The following is a 16,501-nucleotide window of genomic DNA, read 5'->3' on the forward strand; positions in this document are numbered from 1 at the left end:
AATGGGGGAGGAGCAGAGACAGGGAGACAGAATCCGAAGCAGGCTCCAGGCTCCGAGCTGTCTACACAGAGCCGGATGCAGGGCTTGAACCCATGAACCGTGAGATCACGACCTGAGCTGAAGTCAGACACTTAACTGAGTGAGCTACCCAGGTGCCCCTAATATGGGTTTTTTGTTTTACAGGTGGATTGAGAATGTTCTTTGATGTGGTAGGAGCTCCTCATGAGGCCTGAAGCTATTTATTGAAGAAGTAGATCATTGTAACAATCTAACTAGGGATCCAAACTAGGGACCTGATGGTACCTCAGCAGACTTGGGCAGGTTCAGCCTCAGTGAGCAAGCTAAGACTTCCAGTTCAGCCATCTCTGGCTAAGAAAAGCACAAATTTGTGATGAGCAAATTTTGAATTTCTGGCTGCTTACAATCAACAGTAAAACTAGCTTTTGAGAGGCTTAAAAGAAAAGAGAAATTATATATATATATATATATATATATATATATATATATATATATATATTTAAAATAACACTGAATTGCTGTTTTGTAAGTGTTGTAACATACAAGTTCACCTAGAAGTGAAAACAAGGAAGCTGGCAAATAAGCCTCTACAGGCCTGCATGTCTATCTGAGAAGCTTTGTGCGTGTGGGGTCTGGCCTGTAGCACACTCAGTAGCACCTAAGCGGGCTGGTATTGTTGGGAATGACATGTTCTTTTCTTTTTTTTAAAGTTTATTTTGAGAGATAGGGGGGAGGGGGATGGGAGCAGGGGAGGGGCACAGTGAGAGAAGGGGAAGAGAATCCCAAGCAGGCTCCGCACTGTCAGCGCAGAGCCTGCTGTGGCTTGAACTCACCAACTCTGAGATCATGACCTGAGCTGGAATCAAGAGTCAGGTGCTCAACTGTCTGAGCCACCCCGGGAATGACATTTTCTAAGACAGGGTTTCTTGGGCTCTGCACTATTGACATTCTGGTGCAGACAGTCCTTTGGGGTCTGTCCTGCACATTACAGGATATTTTGCAGCATCTCTGGCCTCTGCTCACAAGATCCCAGGAGCACCCCTCACCCACACAATTGTGAGAGTCAAAAGTGTCTTCAGACAATACAAAGGTCTCCATTCCAATACAAAGGAGGGGGAAAATGTCTTTCCCCATCCCATCTCCTCTAAAGAATCACTCCTTTTTTTTAAAAATTTTTAAATGTTTATTTATTTTTGAGAGAGAGACAGAGTGTGAGTGGGGGAGGGGCAGAAAAAGAGGGAGACACAGAATCCCAAGCGGGGTCCAGGCTCTGAGCTGTCAGCACAATGCCTGATGTGGGGCTCGAACTCACAAACTGTGAGATCATGACCCAAGCTAAAGTCGGATAACTGACTGAGCCACCCAGGTGCCCCCCCCACCCCTTTTTAAGCTTATTTGTTTATTTTGAGATAGAGATGGAGAACCAGCGGGGAAGGGGCAGAGAGAGAGGGGGGAGACAGAGGATCCAAAGCGGGCTCAGTGCTTGACAGCAGAATCACTGCTTAAGAGTAATGTCTCAAGGGAAGAATCCACCTATTGTTAAGAGACAAATGATAAAAAGTCATTGTTACCAGTAAGGAAACTACGAAAGGGGATTTTACACACAGATCTGCTTTTTAGACCTAAGTGAAATGAGGGAAGGGGAGAATTTTGTGGAACATTTTGCTAAACCTAAGGTAGTTTTTAAAAACTGTACTTTATGTAAAGTTCTGGTAATAGTTATGATGTCACCTCCCCCGCTCAGTCTTGACTCTTCCATTAAAAGTGAAAGATTACTACAGATACAAGCGCGTGCGTGCACACACACACACACACACACACACAAGCCCCAAACTAAGTAGGTCAAGAAGCCAGAAACATATGGACCTAGAAATCCATATGTCCTTCATATGGATTCTTCATTAAGGAAGTTTTATTTTGTGGACCTGTAGCACACCAAGTCCCTGGATGATTCTAATGAACACACAAGTACTTGCCCATAGTCTTAGAACAAAAGTATTTAATAAATACATCCTGAAGCCTTTTATTTACAGTCCCCAGAAGTGCTAGCAGCCTGAGGGTAGAATTGATGTCAAGTCTTGTAAGTGGCAATGGCTCCCTCCTCCTGCACCCTGGAAAGAATAGCTGCCTACCTATTGTCAGTTCTGTGTTGTAAGTGGTAATTTTGCTCTTGCTTTTCCGCCAGGTCCTGTAATAGGATGGCAACATCCTTCTCTCTATTGGATTGTGGAACCACTATCCCTGTGGTTCCCATGAATGTTTTGATTCATGTTTAAGAAACAGAAATATAATGCAAATAGCATTTATATAATTTTCATAATACAGTTCCTTTAACTCAGCATCCAAAATATCATTTATAGTCAATATAAAATTGAGATATTTTACATTCTTTTTTTAATGTGAATTCTCCCAAAGCTGATGTTTTTTAGACCCCAGTGCATGTGAGTTTGGAGTAGTCATGTTTCAAGTACTCGGTAGTGACATGTGGCCAGTGCCTACTGTATTAGACTGCAGTTTGGACTCTATGATGATTCCCGAAGTTCCACATATTTCTCCAGCACAGAAGGTCTATAAATGATTCAGTGTGCTTTACTCTGCCTTAAAGAGTGGGGGTAACATGCCAGGGCATTTGTTCAACCGGGAAACCAATGGTATGAGGCTCTGATCCATTAACTGCACCATTCTGCTCTGCTCCCAGAAACAAATCATTGTGACGTCCATCAGCCTGATTTGACTGGATTTAGTCTCTTTAACTCTGAAACAGATTGATGTGGAGCTGTCCTTCTGGAAATGCAGATGGCGATGGTGGGGAGTACCTCAAGAAATTAGCCCCTCACAATACAGATAAACTCCACTAGGGGGCGCTCTAGTCAATGGTTGCATAGTCCCCTATTGGGATAAATCACAATTTTATAACAATATATCTAAATCAGGACTTTTCAGTTCACGAATACCCAGTAAATTTTGGAAAGGGAAACTTTATGAGTGCAAAATAAAAATAAGCTTTTCAAATACATATCTGGCTGTTTGTTTACACAATCTCAACATGGCTTTTCTCTGAAGAGGTGTTATCCCTTTGGCTTGGCAAGGAGCTGGGGTCACTGGCCGACTGACCTCACAACTCAGATCCATCAGTCTCTACCATCTCTGTATCCTTGTTTAGTCATGCAGACACCTTTTCTGTTCTACTTTGTTCAAGATACTTGAGATCATGAGGGGGAAAAAGCATTAGGTTTTCTAGGTTTAGGTTCCAGGTTCCAGGGAGCCTAGAATGCAAATGACCCCACTCCCTCCTCCTTTTCCATTTTAAATTTATATTTAAGTGCCAAATAACAAATTTGCCAACTGGCTCTTTTCTCCAGCTCCTAGGAGGCTCAGAGCCAAGCTGGCAGGAGACTAATGCAGGAGGTCTAATGGCTTGGCTTTATAATCCTCCTCTTCCTGCTGAGCTTTTATCCCTTTTTCTAATTATTGTATTGTTTGCTGTTTATTTAGAAACCACCCTAACATTCAGGGAATGTGGTAGTGATGGGGGGGGGCGGGTAAAAATAGATATAATCATCTCTTCATAGCTTGTCCCAACAATTGAATCTTTCAGCTATTGACTCAGATACTAAGTGAAATTTTTCCTTCTAACAGAAGTTAACGGGGGCACATTCTAACTGGCTTCATCTGACATAGTGATGTGGCTAAGTCATACCATGAAAGCACCATAAAACAGGAATCATCTATCACAGGGCTTAACCAACACACAAGAGAAACACAATAAATATTTGCCGAATTATGAAAATATTTCAGGTTTCGGAAACCTCAAAAGTACTTGAGTTTGGAACACTCACTTGAACTACAAACAGTTGTTTTTTTTTTTTTTTTTTTTAAGAACCCAAAATTACTTGTAGTAAGTAACACTATAGAGTGTCTAGGTCAAAAATGGGATATGCCCATTCTTGAAATCAAATTATGGGGCCCTACCTACCTGAACCAACAAGAACAACAGAGTAACTGTGATATTGGGCAAGTAATATCTGAGGATAGCGACTGGAGTTCTTAAGATACTGCATTTTCAGTGAAAGCATAACGATTGGCATAAAGTTATATTTCAATCTCATCTTCTTTTGTAGTCCTAAGGAAAGATTCTCTTCAAGCCCAGCCTCCTCCCTTGGAGTTAATAAGCCCTCTTTGAACACATTTCAACTCCAGACTTGCTTCACTTCTCAGAGCACTTGAGCACAAACTGGCTGGAAGAACGGTCCTATTGGCCTCGGCCCGTCTTAGCTGTGCTCAACACGCAGGCGTGTGCTGTGCCAAGGAGGGCAAGGTGACTCTGCAGGACTGTGGGGTAGGCTCCAGCTCCTCAGCCCATCTTCTTTGGGGTTTACTAGACTCATTTAGCCAAGGTATTGGGCAACTGTATTGTCATCATGGAGGGGGTTTGGGGGAGACAGAGCAGGGAATGTTCTCAAGCCTGGCATCTGAAGAGCATTGCTGGCTCTTCCTGCAGGCAACACAGCACAGCAACAGCTGTCAGGAGTACACGTGGTCTCAGGGCAGGGCGCAACAGGCTCTGAGATTACACCTCCTCATTACCTACAGTAAAGAACAATGACTCACAACCAATACCCGGCCCATCCTTCCTTTCAAAAGCGTCCTTGAACATCCGCAGAGAAAAAGGGAGAGCTCAGACTGGTTTTTTTCAGGAGTAAACCGAGTACTCAAAGCTTACTCAAAGTAAGCTTTGAGATCAACCCAAGCCCAATAACTTAGCAGCTAGAACCTCACTTCATTTCCCAAATCCCTTGGCTAGTCATTTATCAGTCAAGGCCATTCTAAATTTTCTTGGAATGGGAAATTGCCAGTGTAGAAAGCAAGGCTTTCAGGAACCCGAAATGGTGCCGAGCAGGTTACAGGGCAAATACAGGGTAGCAATTTCCACACTCCATGTGGCCACTAAGAATGGACAGTCCAGAGACTGAAGGCAAAGTGCCATGCCAGACTCAGTGAGACTGAAAATGCAGCTGTTAAGACAAGGAATGTGTTGTTGTCTGGAATATCCATAAGGAGAAATTCTATATCCTTGACAGGCAAACCAATATATACCTTTTGATTTTCTCAGGTATTATATTGTGTGCACAAGTCACTTACGTGACTTACACCCCAAAATGTTTTGATGTTTTTGCCACTTTTAACACCTCGCTAAATCATTCAAGTGCTGACCCAAGACCATCTTTTCATAGATTTCACTGGAAATGTCATTAAGATGCCAGAAAAGTTAAGTTTTAAAAATCACATTTATTGAAGTGTAGTTTACATTTAGCAAAACACACCCCTGAAATTTGACAAATGCGAGTGCCACCATAATCAAGATATAAAACACTTCCGGGCTCAGTTGGTTAAGTGTCCGACTTCAGGTGAGATCATGATCTCAATGTTTGTGGGTTCGAGCCCCGCATTGGGCTCTGTGCTGACAGCTCAGAGCATGGAGCCTGCTTGGGATTCTGTGTCTCTCTCACTCTGTGCCCCTCCCCTGCTCACACTCTGTCTCTCTCTCAAAAATAAATGTTTTAAAAAAAGATATAAAACACTTCTTCAAAACTCACTCATGCCCCTTTGCAACCTACCCTTGCTGATCGTTACTAAGCCATTAATCTGTTTTCTGTCAAAAGGATCAAATTTGGGGCGCCTGGGTGGTGCAGTCGGTTAAGCGTCCGACTTCAGCCAGGTCACCATCTCCCGGTCCGGGAGTTCGAGCCCCGCGTCAGGCTCTGGGCTGATGGCTCGGAGCCTGGAGCCTGTTTCCGATTCTGTGTCTCCCTCTTTCTCTGCCCCTCCCCCGTTCATGCTCTGTCTCTCTCTGTCCCAAAAATAAATAAACGTTGAAAAAAAAATTTAACAAAAGGATCAAATTTAATCGCTGAAATAATGTATTATGGAAAAATTTGTATGCATATAATATTATTATTTATTAAAAAAAACTGTTTTAAACATTTATTTATTTTTGAGACAGTGTGAGTGGGGGAGGTGCAGACAGAGAGGGAGAGACAGAATCTGAAGCAGGCTCCAGGCTCTGAGCTGTCAGCACAGAGCCCATGAGGGGCTCGGACCCACGAACTATGAGATCATGACCTGAGCTGAAGTTGGATGCTTAACTGAGAGAGCCACCTAGGCACCCCTGAAACTGTATTTTTAAAAGGATGCTTTGAAATGTATCTTTAGGGCAGTCAAAGGAATAGGATTTAAAAATAATCTTTGCAAATTAAGGCACAAGTGACAGTGTTGTTAAGACAGTTGTAGAATAGTCTAGTTAGTTACTATGTCAAACTTCAGGCTAGGGCTGTTGGCAGAAAGGCTAAATAATAGAACAGAATTCTACAAAGTTCTCTATGGTGCTGGTAGATATATGTTCTTACAGATATTTGGCACCTTCTCAAAATTCACCCCTGCTACTACCATGAAAGGGACAAAGAGAGCAAAAGCCTCTATTCAATCACCATATGTTCAAATACACTGTATCTACTTGAAAAGCTTCTTTCAAACACCACGATTGTCTTTCGAGCACCAGACCTGTAAAAGAAGTATCACAACAGGTAGTTAGATCGGCAATTATGAAATAAGATGTGCTATTAAGAAAATAAACAGTGGTTTCTAGACCATGTTTACACAAGCTGTGCAGCAGGTAAGTTAATAGAATTCCCCAACATACTACGCATTGTCAACTCAGACTTAGTAATGTTCTCATAAAAAAGTGAATTTTTAACTCAAACCCTATCTTACTAAAAGCTCAAAATGGTCACCGTAGGGAAAGATACTTTGAAAGATTAAATGCCAATTACTTAAAAATCCATTAAAAATAACCTTTTCTTGGCATAATAAAGTACTGCCTATTTATTACAGGCTTTCCCCCCTTCATATCTAAGACATACTTTCTAAAGGGAGGAGGGATGTGACTGCAGGTAACTAATTCCTATGAAGTTGGCCTCAGGTAAATCCTTTAACCCATCAGAGAAGCATATCCAATCAGATTAAGAGTCCTCATCCTTGGCCAAGAATTCGATTCAGCTATTTAATAACAAATTATCTCCATTTGGTCCATACCTGAAGTTCATCAGCATCTTGAACTGGACTGTGCCTGATAGAAAAGTGAGAAGAACAACGTTAAGAATATCAATGAACTCTTTATGATTTGGGTTTTTTTGTTTGTTTGTTATGTAAAGAGCGTCTTTTATTGTGGTTACCTACTAGTTACCTCCAAGACTAAAAAGCTACCTTTGAATAGAATTCCCATATAAAGGCTTTCTCCAAATTTCCTCACACTTGGGAAATCTCCTTGGTAATTTCCAGCCAGGAGTAAAATAGAACAGTGAATTAAGTTCCTATCATCTGGAATTCTATGTAATATAATGTCAGCACCCACGACATGTCCAACTTGACCCTTACATTAGCATGGAACAGTATCAGTTTTAGAAAAAAACAAAACAAAACCTGAAATGTTACTGGCAACAGTTTGTACCTAGGAAACACTAAAACAAGCTCTAAACAGATTTAAAAACCAAAGGAAGCCTGAAACTTGTTGACCACGCAGAAGCAGACAGAGCCCAGCAAGTTGAGAACAGTTCTCGGCACTTGCTCAGTTTCCACTACCCTTAAATAGACACTGGCTCAAGCTGCTGTTTCCTCGTCATGGTGCCTGGCTCCCTCAGCCCGTGTTTCTCTCTCACATGGAACTGTTGAAACAGTTTGGCTCAAGAGGAACCCCCCACCACATAAAGCAATTGTAAACCAAAGCCTGACCATTACATTTCCCCGTGTTGCAGTGCTAGTCACCAGACTGAGGGACTCAGGACAGGGAAATCTGTCCCTGTGCTCTGGGGTAATAGATATGGCTGGAAAAGGGATGCCTACAGCACAGCTTGCTCCCCCCGCCCCTTTAAAAGCACGATAAAATGGGATGTCCCATTCAGTTTCCTGGTGAGTAATATCAGTTATTTCCTAATAGGTAAAAAGGTCTTTCATAACTCTACGGGCAAACATGTAACCCCCAGAAGCCTCACGTTTCAAGAGATTACTAAGTGATACTTAGGATATCTACAAAGATTCCTTCATTCACTCAACTCTAAATTTAGATCTTTACAAAGTTTACTAAATCCGGAGAACAACCGTTTCTATAGCATGGGTGCCAGCGTCTTGGTGGACACAAATCAGTATCCCAATGGTTCATTTTTTCCCGGGACAGAAAACCATGACGGGCTTCGCACCCTGAAAATGTTGGAAGAGGGTCCTGCGCTGCATACGGTACTGGTCGCTCCAGAAAAGGTGAAATCTGGGGCAGAAAACTGCAGGCAGGACTCACAGCAGTTATCATCCCCCGCAAGACGAACCCCAGACCTTTCAAAAAGCCAAACCACCCTGAAAAGTGGCAACTGAAAGGCATTTGTGGGGAGTGGCTGTCAGAGCGCAATTGCCGCCGTTTGTTGCTAGCACACTAATTAAGCTGCTCCGCACGCAAAGTTAAAGCGCTCAGACCCACGATCTGGCTCATTTTCCAAACTGGTTACGTCGGGGTCATGGTAACACCAGGCAGGCGGGAGCCCGGAGCGAGCCAAGAGCACCGACTCCGACCCGGTTGGGCGCCTTCCGCCCCGCAGCTGCGTTCTCCAAAAGTTATTTTTTCTTTGAAAAGGGCACTTGAAACTCCCAGTGGCTTGGAGCCCTTGAGCATCGAGGCCACAGGCACCAGAGATGAGGGGACCAGGGGCGCGGTAGGCTGGGGGCCGGCGAAAGGCGCCACAAGGGTGCTTCCCAGGAAGTAAGGGTCCCTGACTCCACGAGGACGTCCTCACCCCAGAGGAGCCCTCATGGGGGCTCCTTCCCCGGGATCGGGGGCCTCTCCCGAGGGGGCGCCAAGCTGAGGCCGAACCCGCGTCATGGACGCCCGGGCGAGGCGAGCACAGGGACCCAGGGAGAGACCCCAGACCACGTGGCCGGTTCCGGCGTCGGGCCGGTCCGAAGACACTCACCGAGTCGCACACCGCGTCGGAAAAGGGAAGGCGCTGGAGAGACGAAGTTTAAAAGGGGCTTGGGCGGTCGGCACCCCGAGACAACCAACCAAAAATTACCCCCAGCGCCCCTCCCGGCCTAGTAACCGCCCAGCCTGCGCCGCCCAGAGGCTCGCGCGCGCCCCCTGCAGGCGACTCACGTTCCCTAGCCCTGGCCTCGGAGCCGGCGGACTCAGCACGCTTGCCTGAACACCTCTCTGTGTGGGTGTTCATTTAGACCACGCTGCAGGTTTGATGAAGCTCCTGGCATCAAATCAAATAGTGTTAGGTATGTAACCGCCTGCCCCGCCCCGAATTCCATGCCTTCCCCCAGGGTGGTCTGCAAGTCAAGAAAGCACTGCCGGACAGGACCCGCAGTCTCCAGCCTTGTGCTTATGTTGAGTTTTATCCTTAATTTGTTTTTCGAATTTTGAGATTTGAGGCTTCCTAAACTGGGGCACTTGAGATTATTTTGGTTGGAGGGACTGTTTAGTATGATAGGTATGTTTTGAGTGTTTACTGTGCCAGGCAATGTGATTGGTGCTGGGGGGTATAAAGTGGAATGAGAAACTGCACCTGCCCTCAGAAAACATAGAGTGACGTTCAATTGTTGATAGAAGCCCACTCACTGTGCCCATGGCACAGCGCAGACCACTGAGCCCAGCCTGCTAAGGGGTCAGGGAGGGCACCTTGGAGGAGGGGTACTGATGGTGCGTCTAGCATTCCCAGCAGGAATCTGACTGCACCTCGAATATTGGAGAATACTTGGTAAAAATCAAAGAGGCCAAGAGAATTAAAGAGGAAGTATAGAGTAGAAGTATTGAGTAGAAGTCAGCTAGAGTTTTCTCTAGTGGAGTAGAGCCAGCCTTAGGGTGATCTCCAGAAGCTGAGTTGTCATGATGGTGGAATGTAAGCTCCATAAGGACTCCGTTTCCTTCTCTGCTGGCTCCCCAGAACTGAGCATAGTGCCTGGAATATACTTGGGTCAGGAGGAAATTACTCCAGGAAAAGACATTCGCCATTTATCCCCCCAAATAGTTGAGTATTCATGCTATCAAACTCTTGAAGGCTCATAACGGTGGTAGTGATGGGGTCTTATCCTAGGCTGTAACTTTCCTGGGTCACCTTGAATGTGAATTTATCTCTGCATTTCCGGTACATGGCCAAGGGCTTGGTGTGCTGTAAGGGCTTGATAAAACACGCTGAATTTCCTTTCCTGGCATGTATTTGGCCTGTCGTTCAAACACACTTATAGAGAAGGTATCCTGGGGCCTCCGGAGGTGTTGGGCATTTCTCTGGCTAGTTTTGCTGCTGCTAGAGGGGAACCTTATCCCCACCACCGCCATGATTCTCTGTGGAGAAACTTCTGCTGGATAATGCCGCAAACCTCTACCTATCCTTTTCTCATTCCTTTTCAGAACAAGAAGGAATTTCAATAAAATCCAGTGTTAATATGAATTTTGAGAGCATGCAAATTAGGGTAGGCTTGTTAACTTTCATTCTCTACCTGTCCTCTGTTCTCAATGGAAGAGTCTAAGATTCTTCTCTGATGGGAGGGGAAACAGGGGCTAAGAAGTGACCATTGGAAGCCATTGAGGGTTTTCTTGGTTCAGTATACAATCAATTGGGTACATTGTAAGTGTCATTACCTTTACTTCTGTGCTTTCTTTATAGTCCTAACTAAATGAAAGGTAGTATTTCTCTGTAACCGTGCAGTAATGATCCTGCATTTTACACATTTAAAATTTTTGGCTCCCAAGTATGTCATGGCAGATAACATCCAGTGGCTCATTCTCTTCAAGGAAGAGCAAATCCATTAGAAGGCTATAAACTGAAGATTCGTGTTTTTTCTTCCCTCACTGCCCAGGATCAGTGTAAGGGAATGGTGACTCAAGGTCTAGACTGGGACCCTGAGAAGAACAGACTAAACTCTGAAGAACTAACATTAGTAAATATTAGTAGTAAAGCCAACACTTCAATTTCCATTCTGTGTTTTATTCTGTGTTGGTTCTGGATGCAGAAGGGGCAGAAAGCAACTTATTTATCACCCTCCTCAAACCCTGCAATTGCCTGATCCTATCCCCAGGAGATCCCAAGTCTTACTTGTTCGCAATGAACTGACATCAGACACAGATCTAGGGTATTTGCTTTCACAAATTAATTGGCCCATTCATTTACTTTCATCTTTGTGTTGAATGCATATTTTATTGTGTTGGAGAGTCAGGAGATAAAGCAATTGCAGACATTATTTATGATTTGAATGATTACTCTAGTTGGGTAACATTTTAATTGGCATCATTGGGCCAGTTGCCACATGCAGGTCTCTGCCTATCAGCCTACCTTTTCCAAGCAGCTGTAGGCTTGTTTTTAAGCCAAGAGAGAATGTCTGCGCCCACTGAAGTTTATTGGTTTCATCTGCCTAAATAAACTTGTGTGGCTGATTTTGGCAATTAAAAGGTGTACTTGTACATGTCCTGGAAGCACTGGGATATAGATGCACTTGTTTCTTTCCCCACATGGTTACAAAACAGACTATTAAAAAAAAAACAAAACCCTTTTAGGCTGGATGGCGACATGCAGAAGAATAAAACTGGACCACTTTCTTACAACATACACAAAAATAAATTCAAAATGGATGAAAGACATATATGTGAGACAGGAAACCATCAAAATCCTAGAGGAGAACACAGGCAGCAACTTCTTTGACGTTGGCCATAGCACTTCTTATTAGACACATCTCCGGAGGCAAGGGAAACAAAAGCAAAAATGAACCATTGGGGCTTCATCAAAATAAAACAAAACTTGTGCACAGTGAAGGAAGCAATTAAAACTAAAAGGCAATCTACAGAATGGGAGAAGATATTTACAAATGACCTATCTGATAAAGGGCTAATATCCAAAGTCTATAAAGAACTTTTCAAACTCAACACCCCAAAAATAAATAATCCAGTTAAGAAATGGGCAGAAGACATGAACAGACATTTCTCCAAAGAAGACATCCATATGGCTAACAGACATGTGAAAAGATGCTCAACATCACTCCTCATCAGGGAAATACAAATCAAAACCACAATGAGATACCACCTTACACCTGTCGGAATGGCTAAAATTAACAACTCAGGAAACAACAGATGTTGGTTGGCAAGGATGTTGAGAAAGGGGAACCCTCTTACACTGTTGGTAGGGATGCAAACTGGTGCAGGCGCTGCGGAAAACAGTATGGATTAAAATTAGAACCACCCTGGGACCCAACAGTTGCACTACTGGGTATTTAACCAAAGGATACAAAAATACTGATTCAAAGGGGGCACATGCACCCTCATGTTTATAGCAGCACTATCGACAATAGCCAAATCATGGAAAGAGCCCAAATGTCTATCAACTGATAAATGGATAAAGAAGATATATCTTGTGATACACACACACACATACACACGCAATGGAATATTACTGAGCCATCAAAAATGAAATCTTGCCATTTGCAACAGCATGGTTAAAACTAGAATGTATTATGCTAAGCGAAATAAATCAGTCAGAGAAAGGCAAATATATGATTTCACTAATAGGTAGAATTTAATAGTTCTAATCCACTAATAGGTGGATGAATATAGGGGAAGGGACAGAAAAATAAGATAACAACAGAGAGGGAGGCAAACCATAAGAGAGTCTTAGCAATAGAGAACAAACTGGGGGCTGCTGGAGGGGAGATACGTGCGGGGATGGGCTAAATGGGTGATGGGCAGTAAGGAGGGCACTTGTTGGGATGAGCCCTAGGTGTTATATGTAAGTGATGAATCACTGAATTGTACTCCCAAAACCAATACTATATTACATGTTAACAAACTTGAATTTAAATAAAATCTTGGAAGGAAAACAAAATCCCCTTTCAGGTGTGTTACTTACAAACTTTGGCATTGTTCACAATACTTCTAAGAAGTACATGAATAAATGTATAAAATAGAGTTCTACTTGTTTACATTTCAACATATCCAATGTATTACCTTTATTGCTAAGAATGATCTGGTTTGTTGTAAAGCAAAGAAAATAAAAACATTCTTTACTTTAACTCCACATACTTCTGTAGGTCTTTGTTTCTCTTTATAGTGCAACTCCTCAAAAGCGTTGTCTATATTGGTCTTTAATTTGTCTCCTCCTTTCATTTCTCAATCTAATTATATTGGTCAGCCTCTGAGATGGTCTCCAATTCCCTCATCTCCTGTTATTCATGCCCTTGTATAGTCCCCTCCCCTTCAGTGTGGTCTGGACCTAGTGAATTTCTTCCATTGAATAGAATTGAACATAAGTTATAGGTCGGCATGTGGAGAGATGCCCCACACCATATGTCATTAGGGAATTGCAAATTAAAACAATGAGACATCATTATGTATCTACTGGAATGGCTAAATTCCAGACGGTGACAATATCAAATGTTGGTGAGGATGTAGAACATCAGTAACTCTCACTACTGGTGGAAATGCAAAAAGACATAGCAATTTTGAAGGACAGTTTGGCAGTCCTTACAAAGCTAAACATACTCTTACCATATGATCCAGCAATCATACTCATTGGCATTTCCCAAAAGGAGCTGAAAAAACTTATATCTGCAAAATAACCTGTACATGGATGTTTATCATAACTTTATTCATAATTGCCAAAGCTTGGAAGCAACCAAGATGTCTTTCAACAGGTGAATGGAATGTGGTACATACAGACAATGGAATATTATTCTGCACTAAAAAGAAATGAACTATCAAGCCATGAAAATACATGGAAGAAACTTAAAGGCAAATCTGAAAAGTTTATCTACTATATAATCCCAACTATATGACATTTTGGAAAAGACAGAACTATGGAATCTATGAACAGATCAATGGGTGCCAGAGGTTTGGGGGAGGGAGGATGACTAGCTGGAGCACAGTGGATTCTTAGGGCAGTGGGACTGTTCTATATGATATTATAAAGGTTGATACCTGTTATTAATGTATTTGTCAGAGCCCATAGAATGTACGACACAGAGTGAATCCTAATGTAATGGACTTAGGTTGATAATGATGTGTCAGTGTTTGTTCATCAACTGTAAAAACTGTTTTGCACTGGTGGGGAATGTTGGTAGTGTAGTGGGAAATCTCTCTAGTTTCTGTTCAATTTTTCTGTGAACCTAAAACTGCTCTGAAAAATAAAGTCTTTTTTAAAAACCGATGGGATGTCACTTCAGAGATTGTGTTACAAAAGACTGGAGCTACCATCTTGGGCTGCTGTCTCTTACCTTTTCTCTCTTAGAGTCTTTGCTCTAGGGGAAGCAGGCTGCCATGTTGGGAGCTGCTTTATGGAGAGAACTAATTGGCAAGGAATAGATGTCTTAAGCTAATAGCCAACAAGGATCTGAGGCCTGCCAATAGCCACGTGAGCAAGCTTGGTAGTGAATCCTCTCACATCAGACCTTGAGAAGACTCCAGTCCTAGCCAATGTCTTGACTGCAGCCTTGTGGGAGACCCTGAGCCAGAGGCAACCAGGAAGCCACACCCAGATTCATGACCCACTGATGCTGTTTGATAACACGTGCTTATTGCTTTAAACAGCTAAAGTTTGTTGTAATTTGTTATGTGGCACCGGATAACTGATGCATCAATCCATGACTCCATGGTAACAACTCTTTTCAAGGGCCAAGGTGCTTTTAGTCTTGACCTTAGTTGTCTTTTCAGTTCAAGCGTGATCATTCTCTTCTTGAAACATTTCTCTTTTGTCTTCCAGGTCACCATAGTTTGTTTTTGTTTGTTTTTCCCAACCTCATGGCTGCTTCTTTTCAGTCCCTGTTACTGGATCCTTTTCATTTGCCCACCTTTACTGTGCGGAGTTCTCCAGGGCTTAGTCCTCAGATCTCAACTCTCCTTGATCTACTCCTATGTAGGTAATGATGTCATCTATAAATTTTTTTTTCAACGTTTTTATTTATTTTTGGGACAGAGAGAGACAGAGCATGAACGGGGGAGGGGCAGAGAGAGAGGGAGACACAGAATCGGAAATGATGTCATCTAGATGTACAGTTTTAAATACTGTTTTGACTTTGCTATGTGACTCAAATTTCTCTTCTTTTTTTCTTAAATAATAGAATTTTGTATTCTCACAGTTCTGAAGGCCAGAAGTCCAACATGAACGTGTCAGAAAGGTTGGTTCCTTCCAGAGGCTCTGAGGGAGAATCTTTGTTTCTTCCAAGCTTCTGGTGGTGATGATCGATCCTTGGCCTTCAGCTGCATTATTGCCCCAGACTCTGCATCTGTCATCACATGGCATTCTTCTGTGTGTCTCTGTGTACCTGTGTCTTCTTCTGACCTTCTTATAAGAACAATAGTCACAGGATGTAGGGTGCCCTAATCCAGTATTACCTAATCTTAACTTTGTTACATTTTTAAAAATCCTATTTCCAAATAAATCCCCATCATAGGTGCTGGGGTTAGAACATCAGTGTAACTTCTTACACCCACAACACAAAGCAGTGCTCTTTTTGTCCCTTTTCTCTCATGCTTGAGGGTTAGTGGAAGTGGTTTTTGGACTCAAAATTTCACTTTTCTCTCAAACTTTTCTATACTGTGTGGTAGAATTGACAGGACATGGTAACTAATTTGAAAAAGATGGAGATAAGAAATGAAGAGTCACATGACTTCAAGTTATGGTGACCACCTCAAAAGCCCACCAATCCTTGGTGATAGGCTTGAAAAAGTGACTGTATACAGGGCACATAACTGAGGTACTCTACCTAATGACCCTCCATTCAAGCAAGGCATTATTCTAGGACCATGTGTTCCTGTTTTCCTTTTTTCAATTACTATATTCTACAACTACCTAAATGAGTTACCCCTACCGACCTCTCCATACTCACTTCCTGTGACAGATTTCTTGTCATATAAACTATACAGCTCCTTTTTATTTTTTTAAAAAATTATTTATTTATTTTTTAATTTACATCCAAGTTAGTTAGCATATAGTGCAGCAATGATTTCAGAAGTAGATTCTTTAATGCCCCTTACCCATTTAGCCCATCCCCCCTCCCACAACCCCTCCAGCAACCCTCTGTTTGTTCTCTATATTTAAGAGTCTCTTCTGTTTTGTCCCCCCTCCCTGTTTTTATATTATTTCTGCTTCCCTTCCCTTATGTTCATCTGTTTTGTATCTCAAAGTCCTCATATGTTTTGTGACTCAAATTTCTGTCACAGGCTTAGACCATTCCCTGACTTACAGTCTTATATGTCCAATTGCACACTCAAGGTTTGCACTTGGGTTTCTAAAAGGCATCTTGAAATGAATGTGCCTGAAACTCAACTCTTGATATTTCATCACTCACAACTGATCATGCCACCATTAATCCACTGGAGTATATAGCAGTTTTATTCTTCCAGTGCCTATGGCAAAAATCTTGGAGGTGTCCCAAACTCCTCTCTTCTCTTGTGCATTTA

General features: G+C 42.6%; 2 long non-coding RNA genes and 1 other non-coding gene across 3 annotated transcripts in view; 1 reads left to right on the forward strand and 2 right to left on the reverse strand.

Annotated features, from left to right (window-relative positions):
• Positions 1 to 6,469: 6,469 nt before the first annotated feature.
• Positions 6,470 to 9,132, reverse strand: LOC121028632 (uncharacterized). Its single transcript, XR_005789358.1, has 3 exons — positions 9,033 to 9,132; positions 7,111 to 7,144; positions 6,470 to 6,579 (listed from the first exon to the last, which is right to left on the reverse strand). It is a non-coding gene; the product is annotated as an uncharacterized LOC121028632 (long non-coding RNA).
• LOC121029012 (small nucleolar RNA SNORD93) lies at positions 6,989 to 7,060 on the reverse strand. Its single transcript, XR_005789536.1, has one exon. It is a non-coding gene; the product is annotated as a small nucleolar RNA SNORD93 (small nucleolar RNA).
• A 113-nt stretch (positions 9,133 to 9,245) lies between the features above and the next one.
• LOC121028634 (uncharacterized) overlaps positions 9,246 to 16,501 on the forward strand; it is a 28,437-nt gene continuing 21,181 nt past the window's right edge. Inside the window, exon 1 of the long non-coding RNA XR_005789359.1 lies at positions 9,246 to 9,339. This is a non-coding gene — a long non-coding RNA (uncharacterized LOC121028634). The remainder of the gene's footprint in view (positions 9,340 to 16,501) is intronic.

This window comes from Herpailurus yagouaroundi, unplaced genomic scaffold (assembly GCF_014898765.1).
Source record: "Herpailurus yagouaroundi ecotype Mexico unplaced genomic scaffold, PumYag 100, whole genome shotgun sequence".
In the NCBI taxonomy this organism is placed as follows: Eukaryota; Metazoa; Chordata; class Mammalia; order Carnivora; family Felidae; genus Herpailurus; species Herpailurus yagouaroundi.